At 38.0% G+C, this 19436-nt stretch overlaps 1 protein-coding gene across 1 annotated transcript in view; it reads left to right on the top strand.

Annotated features, from left to right (window-relative positions):
- LOC112810767 (uncharacterized) overlaps positions 1-19436 on the top strand; it is a 76753-nt gene that overhangs the window by 38417 nt on the left and 18900 nt on the right. The window lies entirely within an intron of this gene.

Genomic DNA, 19436 nt, shown 5'->3' with positions numbered 1-19436 from the left:
GGCTCTGCTAGCCCCCAACCAAGCCCCAACCCTTCCTCTCTGGGCTAGGTTTTGGCCCTGGGCACTCAGCACCTGACTTAGATACCTTTTCAAGGTCTGGCCTACAGGTCCTCTGGTAGGTCTGCCTGCCTGGGCCACCCTTCTGGTACTCCCCTTGGCATGCCTGGCCAGCCCCCACCACATGGCATCCCCTCCTGGGGCCAGGTATGAGCCTGCAACCCACCCACCTTGCCTGCCTGTCTAATTCCTGGGCTCTCCCCACTCTGCCCAGGCCTTGAGTGTCTACATTAAGCATATCTCAAACACCAGTGAATTAAAAAAAAAAAAAAGTTTCCACTTCAATCCTCCCTTAAAAGTTGCTATTATGTAGTTCCTTGATAATTTTTCCTTTAATTTTTTTCAGGTTTTTGTTTTTTTAAGATTTTTACTTATTCATTTGAGAGAGAAAACATGAGCGGAGGGGAGAGGGAGAAGGAGAAACAGACTCCCCACTGAGCAGGGAGCCTGACTCGGGGCTCCATCCCAGGACCTGACATCATGACCTGAGCTGAGGGCAGACGCTTAACCGACTGAGCCACCCAGGTGCCCCCCTTTTATTTTTAATTGAACAAATTAGACATTATATTAGCAGTTCACACAGTAAATGGTAAGATATATAGAGGTTATACAGTAGGAATAGTTAGCACATTTTATAAATATTTTATTGTCTTTAATTTTGTTTTCTATTTTCTGTTGAATTATTTTCTGCCTTCATCTTTATTTCCTTCTTTCTGCCGTTTTTTTTTTTTTTTTAAACTAATCTCTATACCCAACATGTGGCTCCAACTCACCACCCTCAGATCAAGAGTCACATACTCTGCCTACCCAGCCAGTCAGGCACCTCTGCTTTATTTTTAGTTTGCCCTTCTTTTATTGAAATCTTTCTTTTTTCCCCTTTGTCCCCCCATTTTCAGAAGCAAGTCAATCTGTGTAGCCCATCCTTAAGAAAGAGTTACACATTCCAGAACTTTTAAGGTCAATTATAACATTTTTTTAAAAATTGTGATTAAAAGGGGATGCATTGGGCTCCCTGCTCAGTAGGTAATGATATTTTTCTGATATATAAAGAAGAGTCCAGTGATGCTAATGAAGAGAATGTGGTAGCCTATGGAAAAATATAAAGAAAATGAAGAGAAAGAGGCTGCTGAGAACGGTTTTAGAAATGGTAGATGTATAGGATTACTCAGGAGATTCATGAGCAATAAATCTAAGAACTGATTTAATGGAGGAGAGAAGTGATTGAAGGAAACCAGAATAGGTCACCTCCAAATAGGCCTCTTTGACATAAAAGTTACTTTGAGCTGAAGGCAGTTAAGAAGCTACAAACCCAGGGATGCCTGGGTGGCTCAGTTCGTTAAGCATCTGCCTGCAGCTCAGGTCATGATCCCAGGGTCCTGGGATCGAGTCTGGCATTGGGCTCCTTGCTCAGCGACGAGCCTTCTCCCTCTGCCTGCCACTCCTGCTGCTTGTGCTCTCTCTCCAATAAATAAATAAAATCTTAAAAAAAAAAAAAAGCTACAAACGCAGAAAGAACTCCCCCTTTTCTGCCTAAGGGCAAAAAAAACTATTTTGCAGGAGACTTTTCTCACCCCAGAGAGGGCATCAGAGGAATCTGCAAACAAACCCTACTCCATTTGTTTCCTCCAAACCTTCCCACAGTTTGCTGCTCTTGAAAGCCTAAAACTGCTTTCTTTGTCCTGTCATTTCTCTATAAACTTATTCTTTGTTGAAGATGCTATATAATCTGAAATTCTAAGCCACCAATTTGAGTTATTTTTGTTTTAGAGTTCTCCTAGGTGATACCTGCTGCCCACCATGATAAGCTGTTTTTCTGCTGTTAATCTTGTCTTTTATCACGGGGGTCTCAGCCAGCTGCTCCAAAAGGAAGAAGGAAAATTATTTTTCCTCCCCTACATGATCAAGAAGTTCTTAGGTTGTGGCTTCACTATGTTTTTTTGACTTTATTGGTATTTGTGAATGATTAATTTTTTAGTCTTTGTTCCTTTTTCTCTTAGGGTATTGACCAATATTTTAAGTGAGAGAGACATTAAATTAATACCTGTTTGTCCATTTAACCTTGATAAATATTTCCCCAAAATTCATAGATGTTGTTTTTGTTTTTGCTTTATTTACTTATACTATTCAAATATTTTTGATACTTATACATAACCATTAAAATTTACAAATAACGATTATGTGAAGGTTCTCTCTCTTTCTCTCCCTCTCTCTCTCTTTGGATTTCTCCCCTTGCTTATGTTTAGAAAACCTGTAGCCTAAACCAAAATAATAAAAATATTTACAAGATATTTCTTCAGATCGTTTTTTTTTTTGCCACTTCTAATTATTCAGTCCATCTTTAATGTTTCTAAGGATGAAGACTGCAATGGCAGGCGAGAATTTTACCACTGAACCACCCATGCACCGAATGAAGAACCCAGTGGAATGAAGAATTTAACGTCACCTGTATACTATGTTAGTCATTTCCTTAACACTTCGTTGGACACGCTAGACCTTTTCCTATAGTATAAAAGTTAACATTTGCATACATTACTGAACAGGTTGTCTTTTATTTCAGGGGACACAACAGACGCAGCATCCTACGTTCAGACTATCCACCCAAGCAAGCACACCATGGTCTTCGGGGCCACATCGTTGATTCTACGGGGCGGACCCTCACACACACTCCTGAGGCCTCCGAAGAGAAGAGCTCCGCAGTCCCCTTCTCAGAATTCCCTGGTCCGGGACCAGCCGGACTCGCCTTCACTCGGCAAGGACAGCCGCTGCACGCGCCCTTCGCCTCAGGTCCCGGCCTCCCGCAAGTCGGTGATGTGCGCTTGCGCACGCCCAGGCCGCGCGGCCACTCCCAGAAGTCTCCGGGGCTCGGGCGGGGGGCTGGCCGCTTTACTTCGGGACTTTTACGACCCTGCGTTCCGGGTCCCACGGTGCGGGTGGTGACTGGGACCTCGGGCTCTTTTTGCGTGTCTCTTGTTGGGCGCCGCGCGTGAGTGGCCTCAGTGTGAGGAAGACGTCCTTGTGGGTCGCCGCGGAAAAGGCCGTGCGGTCGTAGCGTGGAGGCCGCGTGGACGGCGAGTGGCGGTGAGAGTGGGAGCCGGGACCGCGGGTGCCGGTCCCCTCAGGCCTGTGGGTGCTCGAGCCGCAGAGGAGGGTGCTTGTGTCCCCGTGAGAAAGACGGCAAGGGTGTGTGTTTGTGGGAGGCGGAGCTGGGGTGCAGAGGTAAGACTAGGAGAGGTGCGTGGTTGCCCTCGTGTGACGGAGACGTAAGGTGCGTGTCCTTCATCTGAGCTTCGGTTGTGGTGGCTCTGGGACCGGTGGCTCTGGGTTCGCGGCCGCTTCCTCCACCTTCCTGTCAGCCACGTATGACTGCCACCTGGCGGGAAATCATATACTGAGCCCTTCATAGAGGATTTTGGTAAGAAGGTGTAGACCAGCTGTTAGGATGGGAATTTTAGATCATGAATTTACCCCTGAGACAGGCTTCTAGGAACGTGTGGATAGAGAGACTCCAAGAATGGTATTCCTTCCTGGGACTGTCCTCCCTGGGAGTTTTCTGGGATTCATTTACATACTTGAGAATGTCAGCATTCTCTTAGCCCTAAAGGAAGGAACCGCATGTGAACAATCTTTCTTCATTCTGGTTAATATGTATGAGGTTACAGCGGGATGTAGCCATGGAGGGTAGAACATAAATGCTCAGCACTGTAGTGACTCTGATTATTCCCCTTCAGGTTTCTGTAGTTAAGAAGAAAATATGAGGTTGTGACGTGTGTTTACAATTTAAGGGACTGAGCCAGAATTCAAGTGTCCAAGACCAGGATTTCTTAACAAGGGTCCTTTGTATTTATGGGTGTAGATAATTGCTGCATATATTTGGAAACTTTCATTTTCCAAGGGTGTATGTATTCAAAAAATATACACCTCGTTTTATCTAGCATCAAAAATTGTTATGCATTGGTACAACTTTGCACAAAATTAGTGATCAAGATAATGGGAACGGTTGAGAAAGCCCATGACATCAATGAGAGATTATTATGCAGATGATACAGTTTCTGTTTATAAAAATTAGTCATTATAAGGAAAGAGACTGTTATCTAATGAAACCATCTTAATATTTGTGGAGATAGTATTCAAGAAAATTTTAGGGGTGCCTGGGTGGCTCAGTTGGTTAAGTGTCAGCCCAGGTCATGATCTCAGTGTCCTGGGATTGAGCCCCATGTCAGGCTCCCTGCTCAGCAGAGGGTCTGCTTCTTCCTCTCCCTCTGCCCCACCCCCTGCTGTTATGCGTGCGTGCTCTCTCTCTCTCAAATAAATAAATAAAATCTAGAAAAAAGAAAAATTTAAATTATATATGAAGTTCACTTTTAAAAATAGAATTTTGTAAAACCCTTTTGGGAGGATTGTATCCAAAATGATATTTTAATTGGTTATTCAGAGAAGAATGGAAGGTATGTAGTCGTATTTATTGGACAGCTTCTGTGTACTCAAAAAACTTTTCTGCCTATTTTACATACATATTCTCATTAACATGCAAAGGCCGTTTCCCTTCTGTTAACGGAAAAATCTTTATAGTGAAATGTATCTGATTATTTCTGTGTAGTACAACTAAAGGCTATTAAAGAACAGGTAAGTGGTAGTTGTTTCAATCACTGATTTCTCATGGTAGGCCTAATATGTACAGATTTTTTTAAATTTTTATTTTTTTTAAGATTTTATTTATTTGTCAGAGAGAGCACAAGCAGGGGGAGGGGCAGGCAGAGGGAGAAGCAGGCTTCCCGCTCAGCAAGGAGCCCGGTGCAGGACTCAATCCCAGGACCCTGGGATCATGACCTGAGCCAAAGGCAGACGCTTAGCCTACTGAGCCATCCAAGCATCCCAGTACAGATTTTTTTAAATGATGAAAATATAGCCTCTGCCATAACAGTGACTTAAAACATTTTAAATACTTTTGAATATGTTGTATTTATTATAATAGAATTAATGCAGACATTGCAGAAGAAATTGATGTCCTAAGAAATTTAAGGACAACATCTCACTGCCTAAAAATTATCACTTTTTTTTTTAAAGATTTTATTTATTTATTCATGAGAAGCAGAGGGAGAGAGAGAGGGGGAGAGAGAGAGAGAGAGAGAAGCAGAGGGAGAAGCAGGCTCCCAAGGAGCAGGGAGCCCGATGCGGGACTCGATCCCACAACCCTGGGATCATGACCTGAGCTGAAGCAGACGCTTAACCATCTGAGCCACCCAGGTGCCCCAAAAATAATCACTTTTAATATTTGGTGTATGTGTTTCCAATTTATGTGTGAACATTTCTGTGTGGCTTTGTTTTGGCAAAACATAATTGGTGAAATAAAAGAGTCAGAGTTCTACTCTTAGTTTGAAAAAGAAATCTAACCCATTCATGGGTTTTCTTGTACCTCTGTTTGTTAGGGAGGAGGAAATGCCAGGGATCTCCTTCTTTGAAGAACATTCAGTTTTCACCTTTTAGATATTAGGAATGTTGCTCAAAATCTTATTTTTTTTTTTAGAATTTTTTTTTAATTTATTTTTTAACAGAGAGAGAGAGAGTGAGAGAGGGAACACAAACAGGGAGAGTGGGAGAGGGAGAAGGAGACTTCCCGCTGAGCAGGGAGCCTGATGTGGGACTCGATCCCAGGACCCTGGGATCATGACCTGAGCCGAAGGCAGACGCTTAATGACTGAGCCACTCAGGTGCCCGCTCAAAATCTTATTGTGGCACCAAATTACTAAATAATACGTCCTTTCATAATTAATAATTTAGGCAGTGGCATGTGCCTGTAGTTCTTGCTACTTGGGAGGCTGAGGCAGGAGGATCACTTGAGCCCAGGAGTTCTGTGCTGTAGTGCACTGTGCCCATCGGGTGTCTGCAGTAAGCTTGTCATTGATACAGGAAACTACTATGTTGCCTGTGAGCTGGTCCAGGTCAGAATCAGAGCAAGTCAAAACTCCTGTGCTGATTATAATTAATAATTTACAGATTTAAGGTTACTTTCCAAGAAAATAGCACTAAATTCTAATTCTAGGTGTCTGGCAAGTACAAATAATATTTCCAAAGATAGTTTTTATAACAGAAAATAAGGATTGTAATATAAATCCTCCTATTCAGAATAAGATTCATTTGTTAAGATTGCATTTTATCACATGCTGATTATAGGTGTAGATATAGAGAATACATATATATATTGAATATATACCTTTTATCAGTCCCCAGCAGCCATAGAGAGCAAGAAGAACTCCATTCAGCATCATAAATATGCTTGTGTGTGTTTATATAGCTGCTGGGGAGTGAGGAAAGGGACATACTGTCTTCCTGTCTGTAATCTCTCTGTCTCTCTCTCATTACTAATGATTTTATCAAGAAGGATTATATTTTTTCAAAGATAGGAACTGGAATTTTTAAAAGTAAAGAGAGAGCCCAAGAAGCACAAATTTTCTATGAGAAAAACATAATGCAGCAGAATTAATTTCCATGTATAATAATGGATTAAGGGTCGTGTAATGACTTTCACTTTCAGTATGATAAATAATTTATATCAGCCATCTTATACTTTTTAATGTTTATATAGATTGTCTTGTTCTTCAAAACAGTCATGTGATAGGTAATACTCTTAACCTTTCTTTGCTGATTTTGTAATAAACAGGGGCACTGAGGTAATATTAACCCTCACAGCTTAAAGCTCGTTTTCAATTCCTATAAGTCTGACAATAGAGCCTGTGTTCTTAATGTCAACAGAATATCACCTCCTACATTATGCATACCATTTAAAACCTGTCTTTTTCACTGAGTTAATATTGTTTTCCATCATTTCTTATGGATTATTAATGATGCCACAATACCATATTGCAGACCGTAATATGTTTAACCTGTTGGCTTCTGTGAGAAAGTTGTTTTTAATTTTTGGTTATCAAAAATTATTCTCCGATGAACATCCTTGTGCACATGCCCTACATATTTCTATAGTTATTTCCTTTAAAAATTTCCCAGAAATGGAATTTTGTGGTTAAAAAAAATCAAACTTTTTAAAGTGCCTACAATATGCTAGACCTAGAAATTTTTGGCTTTGGAGTATTACAATCCTGGATAGCCATAGTTGGCTTCCTTTAAAATGCTTATTATCTAAAATGAGGTAAAATCTGAATAGAAATAATTGTAGGGCAGTGTGTGGTGAAGACCACTGGAGAGATTTAAGTGACCTATTTTGTGAATACAGGAAAGACACACCAGTATATCTACAGCAACAGTCAGGATATAAACAAAATATACCAATTTTATGGAATATCTATGGTAATAAGTGTATTTTGTGCTATGACTTTTATACTCACAGTTTTCCTTCTAATTTTGTTAGATGTAAAGTAAAACTAATAGGATATCAATTCAGTTGCTGTCTGGGGGACATGGTGGCTTAGCTGACAGGTTTAGAAACCAAATAAACCCTTCTGTCAAGAAGACTTCAAATAAAGCTGTATGAGAGTATCATCAGTTCATACAAGATATTATACAGAGACTGCTTCCTATTTCTTCTAGACAGAACTCCATCATACCTGAGAAGAAATGATAGCATGAGTTCAGATAGTGGGATCCAAAGGAAACAGACAGAAGATAAGCTGTTCAGTAAGATAGACTAACTTTAGATAACAAAGGACTTTCTTGAATTCTCCTTTTTGGATATCTTCCTGTTAATAAATAAAGAAAGAAAAAACACATGTATTTCAAGTTAATCTATGGTCATTGTTACAGTAATTATGAAGTACACTTTAAAAAGAAAAATCAAGAAAGGGGTGCCTTGGTGGCTCAGTCAGTTAAGCATCCGACTCTTGATTTCAGCTCAGGTCATAACCTTAGGGTCCTGAGATGAAGCCCTGAGTCAGGCTCTGTGCTCAGCAGGGAGTCTGCTTGATTTTCTCCCTCTTCCCCTTCCCACTGTGTGCTTGCTCTTTTTTTCTCTCTCAAATAAGTAAATCTTAATACATACATAACAAAAGAAAAATCAAGATCAAAATAAAAAGAAAAACACTGTTATTGGATGGTTCCGTAACCTTCCAGACGTTTTTATCTATTGATTTCAATTGTCTGTTTCTCTGCCAGTTTTTCTCTACACTGATTGATATATTCTTAGGGTGTTTTTTTTTTATTGGTCAATCTAATTATTCTTGACAGTATATCTGGAATATTTCTCATATCCTTAAATATTTTTCCCAACTTCACATTTGATACCTACTTTGTATTGTAGTACAATGATGGTTTGTCATATATTTAGTAAGATTTGCTAGACTTAACATACTGAACACTGATGTTCCATCTCCAATGTCTTAACCACCTTCACTCAGTTCCAAAGCCACAAAAGAGTTTCTCATTAAGATGACATAGGCTCTTTTCAGTCTCAGAAGATGAGAAGGAAGAGGATCAAAATAAGACTGCACTGCCCATTCTTGGGTCTGCATCTGTCTCACCAAAGTGATGCAGTGGCCAGAGAACTTCTGCTGACATTTGTAGGTCTGATTTTTTTTTTTTAAAGATTTTATTTATTTATTTGAGAGAGAGAAAGAGAGAGAGAGCACATGAGAGAGGGGAGGGTCAAAGGGAGAAGCAGACTCCCTGCCAAACAGGGAGCCCGATGCGGGACTCGATCCTGGGACTCCAGGATCATGACCTGAGCCGAAGGCAGTCGCTTAACCAACTGAGCCACCCAGGTGCCCTGTAGGTCTGATTTTAATGCAGATATGCTTCTCTTCTATGACTTTGTTCATCAGAGACCCCTGGGATTCGGGGAAGGAAAGGGCCTTATCTAGAATCCTAATCTCCCCAAATTATGTGTGATGGATAATAGGTTTGGAACCTGGAGTGGAAAATCCTAACATTAATTTATGTCCTGTTGGGAACACTAAAGCAACATTGGTCTCAAGGTTTTTCTCTTCTCCCAGCTCTGGCTTTCTGGATCTGTGCTTTTGTTAGAGGAATCGTGAGGACTGATCCGCTCTTGCAGGTCTAAAACCATGGCCCATGTAAGTTGGTGTTTCTCTCCTTCTTGAAATATGTGTGGTTTTTTTAGATTGTGTGAGTATTTTCATTAATTTTTCTGAAGTTTACTACCAGCAGAAGTCCTGTCCAATAACATTCTTCCCATCTTTTGTTCCAGTGAAATGTGGTACTAGATGACCCAGCATCCTCTCTATGTGACCTGTTGTAAACTAACTAGTGTTTACGTTATTACTGTGAAATTATTCAACCTGTCTTAAGTGTGCATTCTTTTATCAAGGGCAGTGATGGAGTAGTGGAGGAGATATGTCCTTTAAAGATTTATGTTATGTGAGGTTGTTCTATAGTGTGGACAGATGGATACAATGGTTGTATTCGACCATCCATGAGAAGACTTTGAAATTTTCCAGACTTGAGATTTACAGGTAGATAGGATAGAAATTTGGTATTGAATGACTTAAGTCTCAGTGTAGAGTAAAATCTCATAATTTGTGTGAATTATTATATAATTGTGATTTGCAAACTGAGTCATAGACTTTGGGAGGAAATCTCTGAGAGATAAATATGAAGACTGTTCTGTTGTTGGATGAGACATACCGAATTTAGGTGATCTCTGTAAATTCATCATCCTTCTTCGGTATTCTTTAACTCAATGTATTAGTTATCTATTGTTGTGTAACAAATTACCCCAACACTTAGCAGCTCAAAGCAGTAAACATTTATCTCACAGTTTCAGTGGTTTGGTAATCTGGGCATGGCTTAGCTTGCTCTCCTGTCTGGATCTCTTACAAGGCTATCAAGGTCTTGGTGAGGGCTGAAGTCATCTTAAGGCCAACATTGGGTGTATCTGCTTCCAAGCTCACTCACCTGGGCTTTGACAGGATCCAGTTGCTCATGGGCTATTGACTGGAGGCCACTCTTGGTTAAGCAGGTGAGACATCAAAAGAGGGCAGGCAGTGTGGAGATCACAGTCTTTTGTAATCTGTCAGAAGTAACATTTCATCACTTTAATCATATTCTATTTATTAAAAGCAAGTCACTCAGTTCAGCTCATACACATGTGAAGGAGAGTACACAAGGGCATAAATACCAACAGATGATCATTGGTAACCTAAGTAGAAGCTACCTACCATACTCAGCATAAGCTAGGTGTTCAGTGACAGATGGTAGATGGCAACAAGAAAACTATATGTCATCATAAGTAGTAGGTGAACATAGAATCACAGAATTGGGGAAGACCTTACAAATATGATATATCCTACCTGTATAAATGATTAAATCCAACATATCCATAAATTATGTCATGTGCCAGAAAGTACATGGATTTGTCAAAACAAGAAAAAATATTTATGGTAAGATCCCACATAATGAAGTATTTAATGCTTGAGGGAATTCTTAATTTTATACAAACCTTATTTTCTAAAATTGAGACTTCCTACTATGTTTTGAAAAATATTTGATCAAATTTTCTCTTCTCTAAAAAGCAAAAATTTTCTTCAGCAACCCATGTTTACTGAGAGTATGTTATAGATAACAATCAAACATGGTTGAATTCACTATTTAATAGTGGTTATTATTTTATCTAGTCTCAAGTGATTCAAATATTTAAGGAATATTTTGTCTATTCTGGCAGGCTTCTTCAAAAATATGTATATATTCTGCTTCAGTCCCCTCCTGTGTTATAGATTTTTAGCCTACATACTTGCTATATTGCTTTCTTCATGCAGTGGAGTCTTTATCTCCTCTCCTATCTTCAACAAAATATTTATCTAATTTCTCTAGTAATACATGGGTTTGCCATTTCAGAGATCTATGACATTCAGGGATGTGGCCATAGACTTCTCTCAGCAGGAGTGGGAATATCTTGACTCTCTTCAGAAGAACTTGTACCGGGATGTGATGATGGAGAACTATGATAACTTGGTCTCATTGGGTATGTTTATCAGCGTCTAATGACTTAGGATAATTTAGAGTCTGTTCTTTAAGATATGCATTTTTTTTCCACTGTGATTTTTAGGGCTGCTTTTAGGAAACTAGTTATATTTTTTTGTTATTTTTTCCAAAAGAAATGGTTTGAGCTTTGTCAGTTTGGAAATTGCCCCTCCATTAAATTGTTGGGGAAGGAGGATTTTCCTTTACCCTTCAGAATTCTTCTAGCTGGTCTAAGAATTAAACTGACATGAGACAGAGTAACAGGAGGAAAAAAAGTTTATGTGTACACAGAATCCTCAAATGAAGAAATCAGGCAGTTTTTATACTTTTTAGACAAGGAGACAACAAATCTGTGAAGAATTGACAGGACAAAGAAAACTTATGTTCGGAATTTCAATTAGTAGGTAATCTTAACCGGAATTTGGGCTGCAGTAGTAAATTAGTAAAAAGTAACAAGGGTAGTTAACACAGACTTCTCAGCTTTAAGTTCCCTATATTTGTTATAAGGATGTCTCTTTATATCCTGATACAGGGAGGGTACTTTCCATTAGGAGATTTATTTTCTGCTTTCTGAAGACAAAGTGGGGATCATAGTGTTCTTCTTGCATTTAACTTTTTATTTTTTTAAGTAGGTTCCATGCCCAGTGTGGGACTTGAACTCATGGCCCCGAGATAGAGAGTTTCATGCTCTACCAACTGAGCTAGCCAGTCGCCCCTGCATTGAACTTTTAATTTAAAATAATCAATAAAGGGGCACCTGGGTGGCTCAGTCGGTTAAGTGTCTTTGGCTCAGGTCATGATCTTATCCTGGGATCGAGCCCCACGTTGGGCTCCCTGCTCAGCAGAGAGCCTGCTTCTCCCTCTCCTGCTCCCCCTGCTTGTGCGCTCTCTCTCTGTCAAATAAATAAATCTTTAAAAAAATAAAATAAAATAATCAATATGCTGGAGTGCTGGGGTGGCTCAGTCAGTTGAGCACCTGACTCTTGGATTTGGCTCAGATCATGATCTCAGTGTCATGAGATCGAGCCCTGTGTCAGGCTCCATGCTCAATGGGGAGTCTGCTTGAGTTTCTCTCCCTCTCCTGCCCCTCCCCAACTTGCATGTGCTTGCTCGCTCGCTCTCTCTCAAATAAATAAATCTTAAAAAAAAAAAAGTGCTGGGGCGCCTGGGTGACTCAGTCATTAAGCGTCTCTGCCTTTGGCTCAGGTCATGATCTCACGGTCCTGGGATCGAGCCCTGCATCAGGCTCCCTGCTCAGCAGGAAGCCTGCTTCTCCCTCTCCCACTCCCCCTGCTTGTGTTCCCTCTCTCACTGTCTCTCTCTCTGTCAAAAAATAAAATAAAATCTTAAAAAAAAAAAAAAAGCCAAAGTAGCACATTTTGGGATGGTCTGCCCTTCGCCCCTACAACAGCTTTATCTTCTCTGTCCTTCAGTGATATTCATACCGCCTCTGGTCTTAAGTTGCCTCCCTTCCTTTATGAATAAGGTCTTGTTTAGAATTCTCTAGTGCTTATTATATAACCATTGTTAAGGGATTCATGTTTCCTATTTATTTATGCTCAGAATGTCTATAGATACTCAATTTTATTATCTACTTGAAGGTTAATCAGCTTGACACAGGGTCCTGAATTGCTCTTATTGCCCTAAAAGAGCCTCTATAGTTTAAATAGCAGTGGATTAGATAAATGGAACTCATTGAAAACTGAGGCATACACATTTTAATTTTCATAAGAAATTCTGTTTTGTGATTGGAAGTTGTAATCTACGAACATTACATTAAAATGGAATGAATATCTCATAGCTAGCTCTTCTTGTATACTCTTCGTAAAACAACACTATCAGTAAAAATGTTACTGTTCTTAGCATGTAATAGACAGTGCTCTGAGCACTTTACATATATATATATATCTCAACTTGTTTGATCCCCCTAACAGCCCTGTTCACATTTTTCAAGTGAGAATACTGAAGCACTGGGTTTAAGTGACTTTCCCAAGGTCAGACATAGCTGGAAGGTCAAAGACAAGAATTGAACCAAGGCTCCACATTCTGTATTTTAAACTGTGGTATTATGCATACTCTCAAGAAAAAGAGGATTTATGCGTGTGTACTAAAAAACAAAAAAAACCCTTATTATACTTGATTCTTGTTTTTTAGGTCCTTTACTCTCTCTTCTCAAAAATCTTATTCAATATCATTTTGACCTTTAGTTTATTATTATAATTTTAACCAAGCAACATTTTGTTCTACATCATGTGGCATTTTTTTTTTTCTTTGTAAGCAGGACATTCCATTTCTAAGCCCGATGTGATTACATTATTGGAGCAAGGAAAAGATCCCTGGATGGTTGTGAGGGAAGACACGAGAAGATGGTGTACAGGTAAGTGTGAGCAAGTCAAGCTATGGGAATATATCTGTTTAGGTAAAACCTAAGTGGTCAAGGAGGAGACACACACTTGAAATGTTGGTTGGAAAACTCCATTAACATTAGAGAAAATACTTGTGATCTAGAGGGGAAATATATGCTGTGCATGAGCTCCCCAGTGAATTTCATCTTCACCTCATTAACTACTCCCTCTTGTTACTCTTCTCATATTTCCCTCCCAGTTCGGTAATGGGCACTTTCGTTCCTCCTCATGCACCGTGTTATCTGTATTTTGGACTCAGCTGCTCTCCAGGTCCTCTTGTGCACTTAGATGTGTATATGTGGTTTCACTGTCTAAAAATAAATACATTTCTATATCTGGCTAATACAATGGAGTTTATGGTATCTTAGGGAAAACATAAAATAAACATATAAACAAATAAGTAGGTAGATAACTTCAGATGATGAAATATAGTATAAAGGAAACTAAGGACAGGACAAATTTTGGTAAGGTAAGTGGTCAGGGGCATTTTCCTGAGGAGGTAAGATGTCAGGTCCCAGGCTATTTGAGTATAAGAGCAAGAACATTCCAAGAAGAGCAAACAACAAATGCAAAGGCCTGAAGGGGAACATGAGTGTTGTGTGTTCAGGAGCAGCAGGTAGATCAGAGCAGAGTTATTGAAGAGTGACTAACAAAACAAAGTCAGTATGTTATGGGGGATCAAACCATGTAAGGTGTTGTGATTCATTAAGAGTTGTCATTGTTTTCCAAGATTATTTGTAGAGCTATGATTTGGTTAAAATTTTTATATCCTTTATTTTCAAAAATTAAACTTTTTTATTAATTATGAGACTTATACAGAAATCTAGATAAAATAACCATTAAGTGATTAGTTATTCACTTTCTGTCATACACTTTTTATATATTTCTTAATTTTTATTTAAAAAAAATTTTATCCTAATATTAATCTATTGGGAGTTTTTTTCTTTATAGGTTAGTATTCTGAAATCATTTTTTCTTTATCTCTATTCCTGAACTCTATCACTTCATTTCTCAGTTTTTCTAACTCTGATTTATGTTGTTTTTTCATTTCACATAGCATTTTCTTAAAATCAGAACACTTAATATTAAGATGGCAATACTACCCCAAATCCCATCAGCTCATTTGTAGAAATTCACATTCTGATCATAAAATTCATATGGGTATGCAAGGGATTCAGAATAGTAAAAAAAAAATCTTGAAAAAGAAAAAAAGTGGGATTCATATTTTCCAATTTCAAAACTTACTACATACCAAAACTTTTAAGGGATGCTTTGAAACACTACTAGGAAGGAGGTTTATAGCTCTAAGTGCATATATTAGAAAGAAAATTCTCAAATCAACAACCTAACTTCATTACCTCAAGAAACTAGGTAAAAAAAGAATGAACTAACCTCAGAGATAGTAGAGGAAAGAAAATAATAAAGAATAGAGCAGCGATAAACACGGTAGAGAATAGAAAAACAATAGGAAAAAAATCAGTGAAACCAAGAGTTGCCTTTAGAAAGATCAAAGTGAGAAAACATTAGCTAGATTGACTAAGAAAAAGGAGAAAAAACTCAGTTAAAATCAGAAATGAAAGAAGAGACTGTAAACAACTGTATGCCAACAAACTGGGAAACCCAGTGAGATCCTGACCTAATAGAAAATCTAAACAGACATACTAGTACAGAGATTGAATCAGTAATCAAAAATGAACAAACAACAACAAAAAAATGAACAGACACATGCAGAGATGCTCAACATCACTCATCATCAGGGAAATACAGAACTACACCTCTCAGTTTGCTAAAATTAACACAGGAAACAGCAGGTGTTGCCGAGGATGTGGAGAAAGGAGAACCCTCTTACACTGTTGGTGGGAATGCAAACTGGTGAAACCACTGTGGAAAATAGTATGGAGGTTCCTCAAAAAGTTAAAAATAGCACTACCCTGCAGTCCAGCAATTGCACTACTAGGTATTTACCCAGAGGATACAAACATACTAATTTGAAGGTATACATGCAACCTGGTATTTATAGCAGCATTATAAGCAATAGCCAAATTATGGAAAGAGCTCAAATGTCCATCAACTGATGAATGAATAAAGAAGATGTGGGTGTTTGTGTGGTGTGTGTATACAATGGAATATTACTCAGCCATCAAAAAGAAATCTTGCCATTTGCAACAACATGGAGCTAGAGAGTATTACAGTAAGTGAAATAAGTCAGAGAAAGACATATCATATGATTTCACTCATATGTGAAATTTAAGAAACAAACGAACATAGAAGAGAAAGGAAAGGAAAACCAAAAAAATAGACTCTTAACAATGGAGAACAAACTGATGGTTACTGGAGGGGAGTAGTTGGGGGGGATGGGTTAAATAAGTGATGGGTATTAAGAAGGGCACTTGTGATGTGCACTGGGTGTTGTATATAAGTTTTGAATCACTAAAATCTATACCTGAAACTAATATTACACTGTATATTAAATAAGTGGAATTTAAATAAAAACTTGGAAAGAAAAAAAAACCCTGCTAAACAAAGAATTAACACCAATTCCCCTCAAACTTTTCCAAAACATTGAAGAAGAAGGAACACTCCCAAACTTACTCTGAGGCCAGCATTACCCTGATACCAGAGCCAGGCAAATCCAGTGCAAGAAGAAAACCACAGGTCAGTGTTCCTGATGCATATTAAGGCAAAAGTTCTCAACAAAAATACTAGCAAACGGAATTCAGCAGCACATGAGAAGGATTATACACCATGACAAAGTGGGATTTATTTCTGGAATGCAAAGATGATGCAATATATAAAAATCAAGCAATGCAATACACATTAACAGAATGAAGGGGAGAAAAGCCACACGATTATCTCAGTGTAGAAAAAGCATTTAACAGAATGTAATACTTCTCATGATAAAACACTCAAGAAACCAGGAATAGAAGGAAACTGCCTCACCATAATAAAGGCCATCTATGTTAGTCCACAGCTAACCTCATACTCAGTGGTAAAAGACTGAAAGCACTGGTTTTGCTGCATCCATAAGTTTGGTATATTCTGTTTTCATTTTTATTTATCAAGATATTTTCTAATATCCCTGTAATTTCTTTGTTGTCCCATTGGTTTTTTAAGTTTATGTTATTTAATTCCCACACGTTTGTGTATTTTCTAGTTTTCCTTCTGCTTCTGATTTCTAATTTTGTTCCTTTGTGATTGGAAAAGACACTCTCATTTCAGTCTTTTAAATTTTATTGATAAAAGTTGACTTGGGTCTATGTGGTCTATCTTGGAGAATGTTCCATGTGTACTTGAGAAGAACATGTATTCTGTTGTATGTAGAATACACATGTATGTCTCTTAGGTCCAGTTTGTTTAGACTGTTGTTCAAGTCCTTTGTTTCCTTATTGATCTTCTGTCTGGTTTTTCTATCCATTATTGAAAGTAGAGTATTGCTATTATATTTTAGCAAGTAATCAAAGCAATAAAACAGACTGTACATTCTGTCCTGCTGTTTGTGGGCAGTAGTTTAATTCTCAGTTTAGTTCTCTAAGGTTTTGCTTACAATGTTTTGTGTCCTCCTCATGCACCTATGATTCAGGTTTAGGCTAAGCTTTGAACTCGTTTGTATCCGAAACTAGGGAATCTCTTTTTCAGAATGTTCCCCCTCAAGAGTTCCTCCCTTTCTTTCCAATTAGGCAGTGTTCCTTGCCATGATTCTTGCAACAAGAAATATGTCCAGGCTTTTACAGCCCGTTTTTTGCCCCAGTTTAACGGTCCCTCCCTTGTGACAAGATTGTGAGTGATAGAGAAAATAGCAAGAAACTCACCCTAGTGTAGTTTACTTTTTAAAGTTTTCACTCCTCTCCACAGTCCTCTGCTCTTATTTTAACTTGATTTTTTTTTTTTTAAGTAGGCTCCACACCCAACGTGGGGCTTGAACTCACAACCCTGAGATTAAGAGTCGCTTGCTCTATCTACTGAGCCAGCCAGTCACCCTTCCAGAGATCTCTTCTTTGGTTTACTCTAATTACTGACCTCAAGTGTTTGGGTTTTTTTATTTTGCCAAGCATTTTTAGTTGATATCAGTCAGAGAGGGAGACGACTATAAGGGATTTACACCACTATGATGGAACTAGAACTTCTTCAATTAAAGAGTTATTTAACAGTGAAATTATTTTTCATTTATTTTCCCTTGTATCATTGTGGACTCATTTTTTTATTGTTTATATTTATCACAGTCATTTTTATAATACTGTTTTCACAGTGTTGGTCAGTCATGCTTCTGTAAGTCTTTGACATTTTCATTTCTTTCTTTCTTTCTTTTTGGCATAAAATTTCTAAGCTTACCTTTTTTGCCCTGTTCCAAACTGTTTAACCATGCTGGATCTATATAAATGACATTGATATTTAGAAATGATAATTTAGGAGTTAAAGAATACTCATTACAACTATCTTTTTTTACAACATTTTCTATTCTATTGCATTTGGTCTGTTTAAGCTTTCTCTTCTTAGTGATTATTTTGAGCAATTTTGATGAATTTTTCTAGAAGTATTAGTGATGTATTCAAAGTATTCATAATATCAATAAAATTCATTTTAGTTTTGCATTTCCCCCTAAGTCATTTTTTTTTAAGATTTTATTTATTTATTTGACAGAGAGAGAGACAGTGAGAGAGGGAACACAAGCAGGGGGAGTGGGAGAGGGAGAAGGAGGCTTCCTGCTGAGCAGGGAACCCGATGCGGGGCTCGAGCCCAGGACCCTGAGATCATGACCTGAGCCAAAGGCAGACGCTTAACTGAGGCACCCAGGCGCCCCTCCCCTTATCATTTCTTTCTTATTTTTTTATTTTTACCACTTTTTGGTTGGTTTGGCTAATGTTGACTTTTTGATTTTTAAAGCACCAGCTCTTTAGTTTACTTGTTAAGACTATACTTTTCAACTCATTACATTGTGCTCTTAATTTGTTTTTGTTTTTGTTTTTCTTTCCTTTACTGTTTTTTTTTTAAGTTTTGGAATTGGCTCCTTTGAACTCATTTATTTCTTTTTAATGGCAATAATTACTAAAGTCTTTGAATTCTCTGAATGCTCAAATTGAATGCCCCAAATTCAGGTATGTACTTATTTTCTCTGTTGTACCCTTTCAGTTTTTTATTTCCATACTTACCCAGTATTTATTCTGGAGAGGATATCCATTTCCTATCAAATGTATTTTGGTTTTCTGATATTGTAACTAATTCCTATTGTTACTTGTTTCTGGAGAGAAAGTGTTTGTATTATCTCAGAGTCTAGCACATACCATACTCTACTCACAAGGTAGTATTTCTTGCCCCCAAGTGTCTTCCCACTTGTTCAGCACATATAAATTTAATCAAGATATTCTGTCATATTGGTTGTTATTCTGCAGGCTACATCTGTTCATTCTTTTTCACATATTTCCTGAAACTCTTTTTCCAGATTCCTTTACTGTATAGTTCAATTTCACTTTTCCTCAAAGTACCCAAATCCTCAGAATTCCCCATGATTTTCATTAGGGTGTATACCTAGTTCCTGTCTGAAAATTCATTGACAGAATTCTAGGAGTTAATAGAATGGTCATTCTTGGTTAAAACGGAAAGTGAGAGAGGACCTGAGAAAAGATATGAAGGAATAAAACAGATGGAACATTTGTAGAATGTGTACTTAATAAGAAAAAGCTCAGTGAAGATAAATAAACAAGAACTCTCATTATTTTATTTAAAAATGAGAACAAAGAAATGCACACATGGCTATGCATTGGAGGGAATGACCACAATATTTATATTTTAGGGGGAAATTTTAATTGCAGATTAAAAGATCCAGTATAAAAAATAGTTTTTAATATATTTATATTTTATATGGAAACTGATACTGGAGAGAATACATTAAATTATAGTAACATGTAATGAGTTATGGAGACACTATCAGTAACTATGGCAAACTGTACAGCTGATTTTAGAGTTCTCTAAAATATTAGTCTCTAATGGGTCATATTTTCGATTTTTTTAATGTTTTTTAATTTTTAAAGAAATTTTACTATAAAACAGTCA

The sequence above is a fragment of the Callorhinus ursinus genome, unplaced genomic scaffold, assembly GCF_003265705.2.
Source record: "Callorhinus ursinus isolate GAN/ISIS: 27379988/994484 unplaced genomic scaffold, GSC_fseal_2.0 scaffold61, whole genome shotgun sequence".
Taxonomy (NCBI): Eukaryota; Metazoa; Chordata; class Mammalia; order Carnivora; family Otariidae; genus Callorhinus; species Callorhinus ursinus.
Note: the sequence above shows the minus strand (reverse complement) of the source record. Positions and strands in the feature narration are given on the sequence as shown.